Here is a 13,885-nt window from a genome sequence, read left to right as displayed (position 1 = left end):
ATAGAAGAACTAGAAGGGCTTACAACGAGGATATGCAACTATGTACTAGGGCTTTGGGGAGAAAGAAAAAAAGGAAGATTGGCAACAGATGTTAGCTCAGGGCCAATCTTCCTCAACAAAAATAAAAATAAAAAAACATAACAAAAAGAACCTGGTGTTCTGATTCATTAAAAAATAGTTTATATTATAACTAAAATAAAATGTAATTTCAGTCTCAAGCCTTCATTCTGCTAAGGGGATGGAAACTTAGTCTCGGTCATCTTGGGGACCCCCTCTCCAGGGTTGTGCCTATCTTTCAAGGGGCTTGTGCGGAACCAAGGAGTTGGCAGGATTTGTGTTGGTGAGGGCATCTGGTACTTGATATCTATCACCTGTCACCATCCTGTCCCTTGTTTGCCATCAGTCTGTGTGGGCCGCTCCTGAGCGGTCCCTCGGCATCATCCACAGGCCTCCAGTTCACTGGCTTTCTCTGCCACCTCAGGGCCACTCCTGGGTGCACAGGAATCCTGCTGCTGCTCCCACGCTGTGCCGGGGCCTGGAAGTTCTGCAGCGACACCTCCGAAGGCCTGTATCATGCTCCCATTTCTTCTTGAAGGGTTCTGCCCTCTGCTCCCAGATTCTTCAAACCCATCTGGGGACTGCCACCTCACTAAGGCTTGGTCTCTCCAGTGGCTTACCTGGGGGATTTGATGCCTGGAGAAGATAATTTTTTACTGCTTCCCTACTCTAGACAACAAAAATTATTCTCAGTAATAGCTGTGAAATAAAATGAACAAAAATAAAGGTCAGAAAAGAAAAACAGACAGTGATCATTTATTTATATATTCATGAAGATAATTTCTTTTATTGAAATACACACACACACACACACACACACGTGTGTGTATATATATAAAACCATGCCAGTAAAAATAAAGATATTAGAGCACACACAAATAGTCACACATTAAAACACAACTATTTATTAATAGTTTGTAGATTTCCCTAACGAAATTTGATACTTTGGTTATAGTCCGATATATTAATATTTCATGTAAATAATTATCAAACTATATTCACCAATAAGTGAATTTTATTAAACCAAAATGTCTGCCAAAGGTAAAATGTAAGCAATTGCTCAATTGTACCACTGATATAATGTTTTATTGTTTTGATTTGGCCTTTAGTTCTAAAACAATCAACTGAAAAAGAATACGTTTGAACTTCAAAGATACTAAAATTCTATAAAAGATTTTATGTACGAACTAAAATTTTCACTTTTCCAATAAAAGTATTATACCTTATACTCTTTTACTATTTACAATTTTAAAACTCAAATAAAACCTCCAAGTGGCCTCACAGTATGACAGAAGCGCAGCAACTCAAGTTCTGTTTCTTGGTCTTTACAACCATGGTGCTTTCGTCGTTTACTCTGAATTTACGGTTTGAACGCAGGAACAAGTAGCTCACAGGAGCCAAGTCTGAAGCCCGTTCCAAGGATTCTGCACCTTTGTGAACCGACTCTTGACACAAACGTGGCAGAGACCAACTGAGTGACTGGGAGTTCTCAGAAATACTGTCCACACAGAATATAATGTTTATTAAAAGATAAGCCACAAACTTGCTCATTTGGAGCTTACATCTATGTTATGAAAACTCAACTGTAACCACAGCAAATACTTAAAACTCTGGGGAGTTTTTAGGTTGGAGTATGTTGTCACTGACGTTTAGAATTGCTGGCACCTGGTGATAGTGAAAAGCATACTGACTTTTAGTGAGTCTTAATCATTGTTTTTATTTATTTTTTTGGTGAGGAAGATTGGCCCTGAGCAAACATCTGTTCCCAATCTTCCTCTTTTTGTTAGAGGAAGATTGTCACTGAGCTAATATCTGTGGCAATCTTCCTTTCTTTTATGTGGGATGCCACCACTGTGTGGCTTGACGAGCAGTGCTATGTCCCGGCCCGGGGTACGAACCTGCGAACCCCAGGCTGCTGAAGCTTGGGGACTCAACCACTACACCACCGGGCCGGCCCTTAACCATTGTTTCTAAATCCTTTTACTGCCTGTTCCTGGAGCGGGCGGCAGGCAGGCCGCTGCTTTCTGCAGGGACCACCAACCTGAGGTAATACTTGCTTGTCACATTCCGGCCTCCCTGAGAATCCTTTCCTAGGCCAGGGGTGCGGTGGGGGCTCTGGAAGTCTGGCTGTTACATGAAACGAGCGCCTGGAGGTCTTTCTGTTCCTGGGAAGGTCTAGGATTCTGAACTGCATAAGCCAGGAAAAGATGCCCCCTTTCTCTGCCTTCCCAGGGCCGCCTGAATCAGAGGCAGAGCCAAGAGAGGAAAGAAAAATAAGAGAAAAATAATAGGTTACTGTTTCAAAAACTTCCCATGGCAAGTGGACAGCTTGGGAGGAATCTCCTCTTCTTGTGCCCCTGGGAGCTGGACAGGCACAGGGCGGCTGCACCGTGCCATGGTGGCGAGGCCCAGGTGAGGTCCTTGCTGTCTCTTCAGCCCCAGACAGCTGGGAAGAGGCCAGGCTGCCCAGGCCTGAGATGGCCGGGTGGTTCTTGGGAGCTGCCTTCGGCTTGCCCTAAATCTGAACTCCAGGGAATTCTACTTCTATCCTCTGGAAGGGCCAGGAGGAGCATCAGCTCCACCCTCCGAGCTCTGGAGGTCTCAGGCCCAGAGAGATGCTGTAGTTAGCAGAGGTGGCCTAGCATGTTAGGGGCAGAGGCAGCACTTGAACCCGGCCCTGCGGCGCTCAGCCCACGAGCCTTCCCGCTGTGCTGAAGCGGAGAGCACAGCCTGGCTCCTGCTGTTTATTGCTCATCTCTAAACACACCCAATATTGTATGAGCAAACACGGTTAAATGCATGTGTGCTCTGAATTTCATGGGCCCTTGGCGCTTGTAAAAATGCTGAAAAACAACCACTCCTGCTGTAATTCACTTTTCTCTAAAATCACTGGTGGCTCTTTTCTGGGTGGGTTCAGAAGGCCAGGAAATAAGATAACTAGAGATCACGCATCCCTCAGTCCCAGAGGCTGGAGATGGAGATGCCCTGGCCAGGCAGGGACAACTGTGAGCAGCCTGTCCCCAGTGGCCCCGGAGAGGCCTGTGACAGACAGGTGGCCTGACCTGAAGGGACAGAAAGTGTGGGGGTTGCCTCCTTGGGGCTCTGGCTCAGCATGGGGTTCATGTCCAAGGTTAGGGTCCACGTTGCCCCCCTGAGGTCCATTCTCCCCAGAGCAGCCAGAGTGACCTTTTAAAAATGTAAATCAGATTACGTCATTTCTCTGTTAAACCCTTCTTGGCTTCCCACAACACTTAGAATAAAATCCAAAAATCTTACCTGGTCCATGCGACCTGGCATGACCTGTCTTCAACCTTCTCTCAGGTCCTACCCTGTGTCACTCCCCTCCCACTCAGTATCCTGTTGCCTCCTTACCTGCAGGGTACACAGAGCCCAGGCCACCTCCAGGCCTTTGCTCTTGCGTGCTCTCTGCCTGGACACTCCACTGCAGATTATTTTCTGATTGCGCCTTCTATCATCATCATACAGGTGTCACCTCATGCATCCCCTCTGCGGATAAGCCTGCCCTGGTCACTGTGTCCCCCTCCTCAGTCACTCCGGGTCCAGAATATGGCTTTCTTGCCTTCAGAGCCTTTGTCACCATCGAAATGCTCTTGTTGACATGTTTATCTGTTTATTTCCTGTCTCCCCCCTTAGAATGTGAGCTCCACGCTCACCTCTGGTTCTCCAGGGCCCAGCACAGAGTCAGTACTTATTACATATTTGTTGAATGAATAAACAAGGCTCTGAGCCTTTCACCCTTCGGCCCCAAGCCCCTGCTCCAGCCTCACTTCCAGGCGTGCTGGAGCATTCGTGGGAGGCTGCGTATAGCACCCAGGCCCACCCCTGGGGTCTGGCCTCAGCAATTTCTGGCCTCCCGAAATGCACTCAGCTGTCTTGCCCCATCTCCACCTGCTGAAATCCTTCTTACCTTCAAGACCAAAGGCAGCCCACAAAGTCTCCTCTCACCTCGTCAGGGACAGTACGTCATTGACAGTGCCAACAGCAGCCATGACTCACACCTCCCCTCTGCCCGGCACCTTGCTGATGCCCTCTCTCATTTAACCTTCACAAGAACCCTCTGAGGTAGGTACTATTCCTGTCCCCATTTCAAAGATGGGGAAACTGAGGCCCAGAAAGTCGCCCAAGCTCTCCTAGTCAGCAAGTAGAGGAGTTAGGATCTAAACCCAGGGCGGCTGACCCCAACCCACGACCTGCACCCTCTCTGCTGAACCTGCCTCCGTCCGGCCCCACCTCGCCTCTCCCCTCACTTGCAGCACTGGTCCCTGCAGTCTGTCTGGAGCGACCCGAGATCCCGCTGACATCCCCATCTCGAGGCTCCGAGCCCTCCTCGCTGTTCCTGGAACCTTGGCATGCTGTGCATCTCCACCACTGTGGCCGAGTGGGATTGAAAATAATTTCAGCCCTTCTCTCCCCACCTCAAGCTCCTGCCCTTTCTGGGGTAGTGGAGGAGAGGCACCCTTTCCCCCGCCCTTTATCTTTTATTTTGTTAATTATTTTTCACAATAAAAATTGATTCCAGGGGTCAGATCTGTGGCTTGGTGGTGAAGTTTGGCGTGCTCCACTTCAGCAGCCTAGGTGTGAATCCTGGGCGTGGACCTACACCACTCATGGTGGCCATGCTGTGGCAGTGACCCACAAAGAAAATAGAGGAAGATTGGCACAGATGTTAGCTCAGGGCAAATCTTCCTCAAGCAAAAAGAGGAAGATTGGCAATAGATATTAAATCAGGGTGACTCTTCCTCAGCAGGGGAAAAAAAAAAATTGATTCCATAGAATGAGACATAAAAATTCTGAAGGAAAGTAGATTCCATACTGGTAAGAGACCAACAGAACTTTGGTAAAAAGAAACCAATGACTGTAGATGTCACCTTAACAGTTTTGGGTAATAACGTCCTTCTCTGTGGTCCAAACTGCTAAACAGTAAGTATTAAAATACCATCCTGACTGAAGTAAATTCCCCTCTCTTTCCTCTGGAGGGTTGGACTTTTGGTGAAAAGGTCCCCAGACTGAGGGTGGCACTTCTGGGACGTTGTCCTCTCAACAGACAAGGCAGCGTGAATCTGTGGATGTTTATGGAGGCGGGACTTTTTCCTCAGCCTCAGGGGTCTTCTCTGTAACGGGGCCAATGGCAGCCACCAGCCGGAATCTCAGAGGGGTCGTCAGAGTTCGGTCAGTGACGGGAGGAAGCCAAGGCTTTCCAGAGGCCTCGGTTTGAGTAGTGAGAGGAGACGGGTGTGGGGAAGGGACTGTGGCTGGCTGGGCCCAGGCGCCGCGGAGGGTCTCACAACCGTGTGGGGAGGCAGACGGACCATAGCTCATGGGCAGTGCCCTAGGAGCTGCTCGGAGGAGAAGACGACTTCTGAGTGGATGCGGAGGCTTCCTGGAGGAGGCGTCTGTGAGCTGGGTTTGGCGGGGGCCGGGAGGAAGCAAGGTCAGAGCTGGAGAGGCGGGGCGCCTCCGCCTGCTGTTCTTCCACTCAGCACTCACTTGGTAAGGCCCAGTGCCGCTTCTGGAGACACGTCTAGCGGGGGAGACAGGCGCTAACTGCGATCGTGACATGTCCATGAAGGAGAGACTCGGGCGTGTCACGGGGATTGCGGGGATCCGGGTGCTAGAGGAAGTGCCTTTGGGCAGAGGGAAGGAAGAGTATAGGAAGCTTGGTGGCTGGAGGGCGCAGGAGACCCGGGAAGAGCCAGCGTGGCCGAAGCCCATGTGCTAGATGAGGCTGGGGACCTCTGGGCAGTGGCCTGTCCAGACAGAGCCCTGAGCGCCGAAGGGGCGTCTGGGTTTAACTTGGTCGCAGGACACTACAAAAGGTGAGTGGGGAGGCTGGAGCCAGGCAGTGGGAGGGGAAGGAAGTGCAGCCCGAGACTGGAGGACCGAGGAGAAGGGGTCTTGTCGGGTGGGAGAGCTGTACCAGTCGCACACTTCAATTCACTGAGTCTTCTAGAAGCACCACGTTGGAGGGCGGGTTGGGAGTGGGGTGGCCTTTGGTTTCATTGTTATCTATACTCTGAGGTCATGGCTGTTATGGTTGTTAAGTGAATGCGAATGGTCCCCCGACTGGGCTCATGGACTTGGACTCAGACAGGGACACCGCCCGCGCATACACACCCACGCAGGCCTGGGACGGGCTTCTGCCTCCCTTGCTTGGCCTGAGCCTGGCTCCACCCTCAGCCCCACAAGCCCTCAGATCATCTCCTGGGAGAGCCTGCTAGAGAAATGGCCTCCAAGGGGGGATCTTGCGTGGTTGGGCTGGTGACCTGGGGCACCCTGGATGTGAACTCCTGTTCTGCCTGCCCTGTCCTCAACTCCTCACCACGCTCATCCCTGCTCCACCCTGCCCCACTCGAATTCTCACGGAGCCCTGTCTCCTCTTCCCCAGCAAGGCCCTGACCTGCTGGAGCCTCAGCCCACAGATCCTTCACCACGACCGGGAGCTGATCCCTCTCCCCCAGCAGCAAGGGTGACCCCTGACCCAGTGAGCTGGATGGTGGGGCCCTGGGGCATCCTGGTGGGCCTGGCTGTGGGCTGGGGGTTAGGACGGGGCTGTGGGCAGGGCTGGCGGTGCTTCCCAGGTCTCAGGGTGGGTTTGCCCCAGCCAGACCCCTTTGTGACCAGAGCTGAGGCATGGGCTATACCCAGCCTCCCTCAGGGTTAAGTGAAGGATGCACCTGAGGATTCATGCTTTCATTTCACAAATATTTATTGGGCACAGCTATAGGCCTGGGGGACCAGCTATAAGCAAGGTAGGTGTGGTCCCTACCCTCAAGGAAGCTATGTCTTGCTTTGACGAGTATTCCAGAGGACAAGCTCCCCCAGTTGGAGCCCCACAGTCAACTCTTCCCAAGCCTTGGTTTTCCCATCTGAAAAATGGGTGTAGCACCCGGTTGGCAGGGTTGTTAGGGTTAGAGAGGGTTAGTGGTGACATGGCTGGCCTTGGACCCTCTTCGTTCTGACCCTGGAGTTAAGCAGCCTTGCGGTCTGGCCCCAGTTCTGGGGAGAGGCTTTCCTGGCCCAGGGGGCTCACAGGCCTTCCTTAGCGAGGCCCCTTCTGCCAGGAGCTGAGCTCACGGGGCGGGGTGGCCCCAGGGGCCACACATCCGTTATTCTCCCTTTCCTGGGAGCTGGTCCAGAGACAAGGGGCAGGGTGTCTGGTTTTCGTCGTGCGGCTGTCTCTAATTCCTCTGGCATCTGAGCTGCTTTTCAGAAGGAGGAAGATACACTTAACTGGTTGTGACCCAGCTCGGCGCTGAGGGTGGAATCTGGCAGAGCTGGATTCGAAGGCCAGCTGGGCCACTTGCTAGTTGGTGACCTGGGCAAGGTACCCATCACCTCTGGGCAGCAAAGGCCCCATTTGGAAAATGGGAATAGTTATTTCTGCCCTGCCTATTCCACAAAGTAGAAATAGACGTGACAGTGCTTCGTAAATCATAAAATATGAAGCTGGGGTTCTCCTTTGTGTTGGCCTTGTTTTGGGTGGGCCTCTGCCGGGGGACCTTGCCTCACACAGGAACAGCCAGGCCCCTGGGGGCTAAGCACCTGGCCACACGCCAAAATGGTCGGAGCGACTTTTGGGTCCATGGAATAGAGGCCCATTTTAGGAGCTGCCAGCTGGGGACCTTGGAGGAAGGGTTCACTCTGGTGGGTGTGGCTTGGGAACAAAATAACACGGTAATAATAACTGACGCTTACTGAGCGTTTACTATGTGCCAGGCACACTTCTAAGAATTTTCTTTGTATTAACTAACTGATCCTCACAACAACCTGAGGGAGGTTACAAGTATTCCCCTTAAATACCTTTAACGGCAGAAAGGCATTTCAGGAGAGGACACCGGGTGTGCAGAGGCCTGTGGAGTCTCTTGCCTGCTGGCGGCAGTGGGAGACCCTGCCTGCAGCCTGGAGGAGCTGGCCTAGTGGGGCCTTGGAGCCAGCCAAGAGGTTTAGGTTTGATACATTCGGCGGGAACCCTTGGAGGCTCTTGGGTGGGTAAGATGGGGCTCCTGGGAGGAGGGGCCACGAGGGACTGGCTGCAGGGGTGCAGAATCCAAGGAACGAGGTGGGCGTTCCTCATTCTTCTGTCTTCATACTTGAGCACGGGCCCAGCTGCCACCCAAGCGGCCCCCAGGTGAAGCCTTGACACCATGAGGGGCTCAGGAGCTGGGCTGTGGTGGTGCAGGGGCTGGAGGTCTCAGAGCCTGCGTAGGCTGGGGGGCAGCCAAGTGGCCCAGAGCGGGTCCTGCATGTGCCAGCCTGCACCCCATCCTGGGAGCTGACCCCAGGAAGGGCAGGGCAGTCCTGCCTGCAGGGTTTGAGAGGAGTCTGGAGCATCCTGCCAACACTGCAGGACAACGATGCCTTCCCAGTCTGAGCTCTGCTCAGGGGTCTGGCCTTCCTGGGGGAGGGATGACAGCGCTGTGGCCCCAGTGCTCAGAGACAGGAAGCAGGGCTGGAACCTTTTCTCTCAAATAAAATGAAGGCGCTTCCCAGGGAGGCCACCGCAGAGGCCTTCAGCCTGAAAATTCGGGCGCAAACACAGTGGTGGGGCCCTCAAATACAACAAAGGCAGACGTGCTGCTCTCCCAGGAACTGGCTGCCTGTTCTCTGCAGCACATCCAAGTAAGGACTTGGGGCTGGGAACGCTGAGCGTGTGTGGGAGATTCAGCTCTGCAGGGTGCCCCACCCCGTGTCCTGACCATTTCTGCTTGAGAGCAGTTGACAAACATGCTGGAATTTCTAAGGAAGACGAGGACAGGGTGGGAAACGGCTGGGGGGAAGCCACAGAATCTTTAGTCATGAGGCATGCAGGGTGTGATATCTGTGCAAGAGCCAGAGATAAGACGAACAGAGATGGCTGGGAAGATTGGGGAGGCACGGGCCGAAAGGCAAGATCTGGGGTGAGGTCACCAGGGAAGCATGCGGGCTCACAGTGAGCTTCGGGGCTGGGGGGGACGGGGTGCTGAGTGGGCCCAGGCGAAGGGACGGGAGCAGACACAGGGAGGAAGGGAAGAGCGTGCCCTGGTCTTTCTTACTTTTCAAATGATTAAATACTTGGTACCTGAATACAACGTTGGGAGAGAGAGTTCAGGAGTTCAAACCCCGAGGGATCTGGCACTAGGTAGACAGTGGAATGTTGTTCTGGAAGGCAAGAGAACCCTAGCCTTTGTTCTCATCCCACGGTAAATAGTCCTGGGTTTGACGTGACTGGTATCTACCTGCTCTAATTAGTAAATACTTCTGAAAACTGCCCTTTGCCCAAGAAGCACTTGGGGTAGCTCTTGCTTACTGTGTGGTCGGACAGGCCTTGGGAAAGGCTGAAGGTGAGCGCAGCTGGGAAGGACATGACCTGGGAAGAGGTGGCCTGAGGAGGCCCGAGCAGGAAGGGTGGTGGGCCAGTCCTTTCCTGGAGGCTGCACAGGGTGAACCCGCTTCCCACCTGCTCTCTGACTCCAAGTCACTCTTTGCCAAACTTCTGGGTGGGGCCTTGGGCTTCTGGCACAACCCACGTTCCCCTTTCCACACCTTACGCCCAGCTGTGTTCCCACAGCCCAGCAGCATAGGCTGCTGCTGCAAAAGGGACGTCGACATTTCTGTTTGGAATGGTGGCCTGGCACCCCGCCCTGCGATGTGTTCTGGCCCAATGCTCACCTGATCCCACAGGAGGCAGCCTGACCAACTGGGAAGGTGTAACATAGCCGGGCACCCAGCGCTAACATTCGACAAGTCAGAGTGGTTAAAAAAGGGGCAGGACTTGTTAGAAGAGACCAAGGGGCATAATCACATTCCAGGCAGGGACAGGGTTTGACAAACCTGCCGTCAGGGCCCATGCTGAGGAAATGGGAGAAATCTCAATACTGACTATTACATAGCTGAGTTTACTGACATGGAAAGGTGGATTTTTAACTGAAACAAAGTTTGAAAAACCATGTATGGCATGATCTCATTTTGGAAAACATATACATAATATATACTTTGAAAAAGATCTGAAAGAATATACAACAAGGTGGTATATTGATATTCACTTGAGGGATAGGAAATCTTTACCCCTATTTTTTTCTTACTTTTGGTGATCTATGTTTTCTCATGCATTTAAAACTTTTTGCTATTTTTATTTTTTCCAACTTTTACAATACAGACATGCCCCCTTTATTTTATCAGAAGGCTATTTTTAACTCAAAAATGTTTAGTAAAAAATTGCTACCCTGCAAGGTAACAATCCAGGGGCTGCCTGCGCCACGGCTCTCGTAGCGGAGCCTCAGTCCTACAGGACGGGAAGAAACAATCTCTTGGCTCCTTTGCTCCCAGCCAGAGCTTAGAACCCAAACCCCATCCAAGCTCTGCACGGGATCCAGAAAGTGCTCATAATTACACAGCAAAAAATATAGTTAATTCTGAGATCAGTGAAAAAAAAAAGATTCGAGGCTAGTTTCCTCTGTCAACCCAGGCCACACCTGGCCCCCACCTCTCTCATTGTCTGAAAATCCAACTTTATTTTAATAGAAGATTGGGAAAAAAAGTAGAATTTGAAGGATAAAGTGGTCAAAGCGTGCTGTTCCCTCCCGCTTCTCACCTGGGGCACGTGCCTTGGTCCTGGTGGGCATTGGGTGCCATGAGTGATAGGACAAGGACTGTCATATCGAGGACACAGGATTGGGGAAGAGAGAGGCTGAGATAAACCTGTTTAACCTGCGTGGAATAAACTCCAGTTTCTTTGGGCCTTTTTCCATCTTTCAAAGGGGCAGAATCTTCCCTGTGCCTCCCCTTGCACATTTTTAACTTCTCACAACAGATGAGCTATATGTGACTATGGCTTGACTGTGTGTGTGTGTGTATGGACGTGGGGCGGGGTGAGGGAGAAAGGCTGCTTGCTCACTCAGTGGTATTTAGACTCTGGATGGAACCACTAATGGGCACCCACACCCAATCCTGGCCTCAACCCTCCCTGTGTTCCAGGCGCAAACCTCCTCCCAACCCCATTCCTAGGCCTGGTTTCACTGCTGTCCTTCAGCCCAGCACCCATTCCTTTCTGGGTCGTGCCTACGCCTATGGAGAGAGGAGGATACCTGTGTTTTTCTGAGCTGGATAAGCTCTGTGGGGGCACTTCCTTGCTTTGGCAAAGTTGCTACAAAGTCTGAATACAGTGATGGTTTTGTGCAGAGGGGAAGGCTGACATGAGGACTACAGAGGAGCAGGTGTGGGGCTGGAAGGACGGTGTCCCCCACCAGCTTCCCCACACCCCATCCATTTCCGATGAGAGGGCCACTGACGAGGACTGAAGTGCGTCCCATTCCACCTTCCTTTTTCCCCAGAGTTTATAATCTCTCATGCTAGAAAGGAACACATCTAGAAAGGACATTATTCGAGAAAAACATTTATTGTGCAACAGCTACATGTTTAAGGCTCTTTCCTCCAGGACTTTTCTCTCCAGCTCAACACGGTGGGCTGACTGCAGCATCTCCTGCTCGGGCAGACACTCGCTCTCAGGTCTGGCTCCTCTTGTGCTCCTTATTATCCCACCATTTTGGCAAGTTTAGGCCAAACTACGATTTATCTGTATCCTGGCTGGAAAGAGCAACCGAGGGCAGAGGCTGGGGCTGCCTGAGTGAGCTCTCCTCGGGATCCCCAGCACCTGGCAGCAGGAGCAGTGTAGGCTTCAATTGTTTTAAGAGTCAGAGACATGGTTGATTTTGATGGGTTCTGTGGGGCATTTGCTAGTGTTTGTGTTTTGGACAATTCTGCTATAAAATAAACTGTAGTATTTACGTGAAAAGGAAAGTCAGGAACGGGAATACTCTTTTGGTTCCAAATTTTCTGCGTAGATTGTTCTGATCCAGACTCAAGATAAACCATCTCACCTATGGGCTGTGGAAACCGTTGGACATTTTATAGTTTGCTGCCCTCTTGTGGCATAGAAGTGACAAAAAGACTGTCTTTCAGATAATATCTTGCTCATTTATTTGCTCCACAGATAGTTACAGAGCAGGCCACCGGGCAATGTGTGGGGCAAAAGACAGAACCACACATGGTCTCCACTTACGGAATTCCCAGGCCAGTGGAGACGACTTTCACAGAACCAAGGTCCAAGGGCAACAGTACACACCGTGGCTTGCACACAGGGGCTGATGTTCCCTTACCTAACGGGGCTGGGGCTGCCAGGCCCAGGAGGTCAGCTGGCCCCAAGCTGAGACTCCAGCAGTCTTTGATAACTAGTCACTTCCCTCGGGAATGGCGGACCTGATAAGCGCAAAATCACATCCTGCACCTGGCCTCCCGAAGCCCCCTCCTCCCTTCTTCTTCCTTATCTACTTAGTGATCCTTACTTCTCCAGAGTCTCGCCATTTCCAACCCCTAATGTGATTCTGCTTTGCCTCCTGTCATGGGCTAAATTGTGTCCCCTCAAAATTCATATGTTGAAGCCCCAACCCCCAGTCCCTCAGAATGTGCCTGTACTGGGAGACAGGGCCTCTGAAGAGGTGATTAATTTCAAACTAGGCTGTTAGGGTGGGTCCAGTCCCATCTCACTGACATCTGCAGGAGGAAATTTGGCCACAGATCTGTATAAAGAAAAGACCGTGTGAGGACACGGCGAGAAGGCAGCCTCTGTGAGCCAAGGAGAGAGGCCTCAGGAGAAAGCAGACCCGCTGACACACCCTGGTCTTGAGACTTCCATCCTCCAGAACTGAGAGAAAATAACTTTGTTGTTTAAGCCACTGTCTGTGGTATTTTGTTGTTGGCAGCCCTAACAAACTAATGTATCTCCTAACAAAATACTTATTTCTAAAGGACGGTCGTTGCATACTGAAGTTTTCAAGGATATTAACACGCAGACTCCCTGCTGGGCCTGGCCACAGTTTCTGTATTTGTCCATAGGATCCCTAAGGCAAACACTGAGCAGTTGTCCTTTTTTTTTTTTGAGGAAGATTAGCCCTGAGCTAACTAACATCTGCTGCCAATCCTCCTCTTTTTGCTGAGGAAGACTGGCTCTGAGCTAACACCCATGCCCATCTTCCTCTACTCTTTATGTGGGACGCCTACCACAGCATGGCGTGCCAAGTGGTGCCATGTCCGCACCCAGGATCCGAACTGGCGAAACTCTGGGCTGCCAAAGTAGAGCGTGCGAACTTAACCACTCTGCCACGGGGCCGGCCTCCATAGTAATCTATTTTATAGATGAAAAAATTCTTAGATGTTAACTCGCCCAGGGTCACCCAGGTAGTAGGGAGAAGCAGGATTCAAACTCAATCCTGCCCTCAGGGGCCACCTCTTTCTCTCTAGTTTAGAGCAGCTGACATGGCCCAGGGAGGGTCACAGGACAGAAGCTAGAACTGTGCCACTGTCTGGCAAACTCCAAGAAGACTGGTCCATAGACCCTGCTGATATCTGCAAATGGTGGTTGGGTTTCTTCCTTAACCCATCCAGAAAAAGCTCAATTCTTTGTTTTTGGTGAGGAAGATTGGCCCTGAGCTAACATCTGTTGCTGATCTTCCTCTATTTTGTATGTGGGATGCCACCACAGCATGGCCCGAGGAGTGCCGTGTAGGTCCACACCCAGGATCGGAACTCATGAACCCTGGGCTGCTGAAGTGGAGTGTGCAAACCCAACCACTACGCCACCAGGCTGGCCCTGAAAAAGCTCAATTCTTTTAAAAAACTCTCAAATACACTCCACAAGGCAGGAAGCAATCATATCCATATCCCACCTGTACCTTGGAAGGTCTCTCTAACTAGCACACCTGTCTGAATTGACAGACCAAAGGAAACTCGTGTACATTCTGGTCTTCGTCAACAGTGACTCCTAACCACACTG

General features: G+C 51.4%; 1 protein-coding gene across 1 annotated transcript in view; it reads left to right on the top strand.

Moving 5' to 3' along the window:
* The window catches only part of AHNAK (AHNAK nucleoprotein), a 138,332-nt gene that overhangs the window by 116,555 nt on the left and 7,892 nt on the right, over positions 1–13,885 (top strand). The gene's annotated exons all lie outside the window — the stretch shown is intronic.

This window comes from Equus asinus, chromosome 17 (genome assembly GCF_041296235.1).
Source record: "Equus asinus isolate D_3611 breed Donkey chromosome 17, EquAss-T2T_v2, whole genome shotgun sequence".
NCBI classification, from domain to species: Eukaryota; Metazoa; Chordata; class Mammalia; order Perissodactyla; family Equidae; genus Equus; species Equus asinus.
This window is presented reverse-complemented; position numbering and strand designations above follow the sequence as displayed.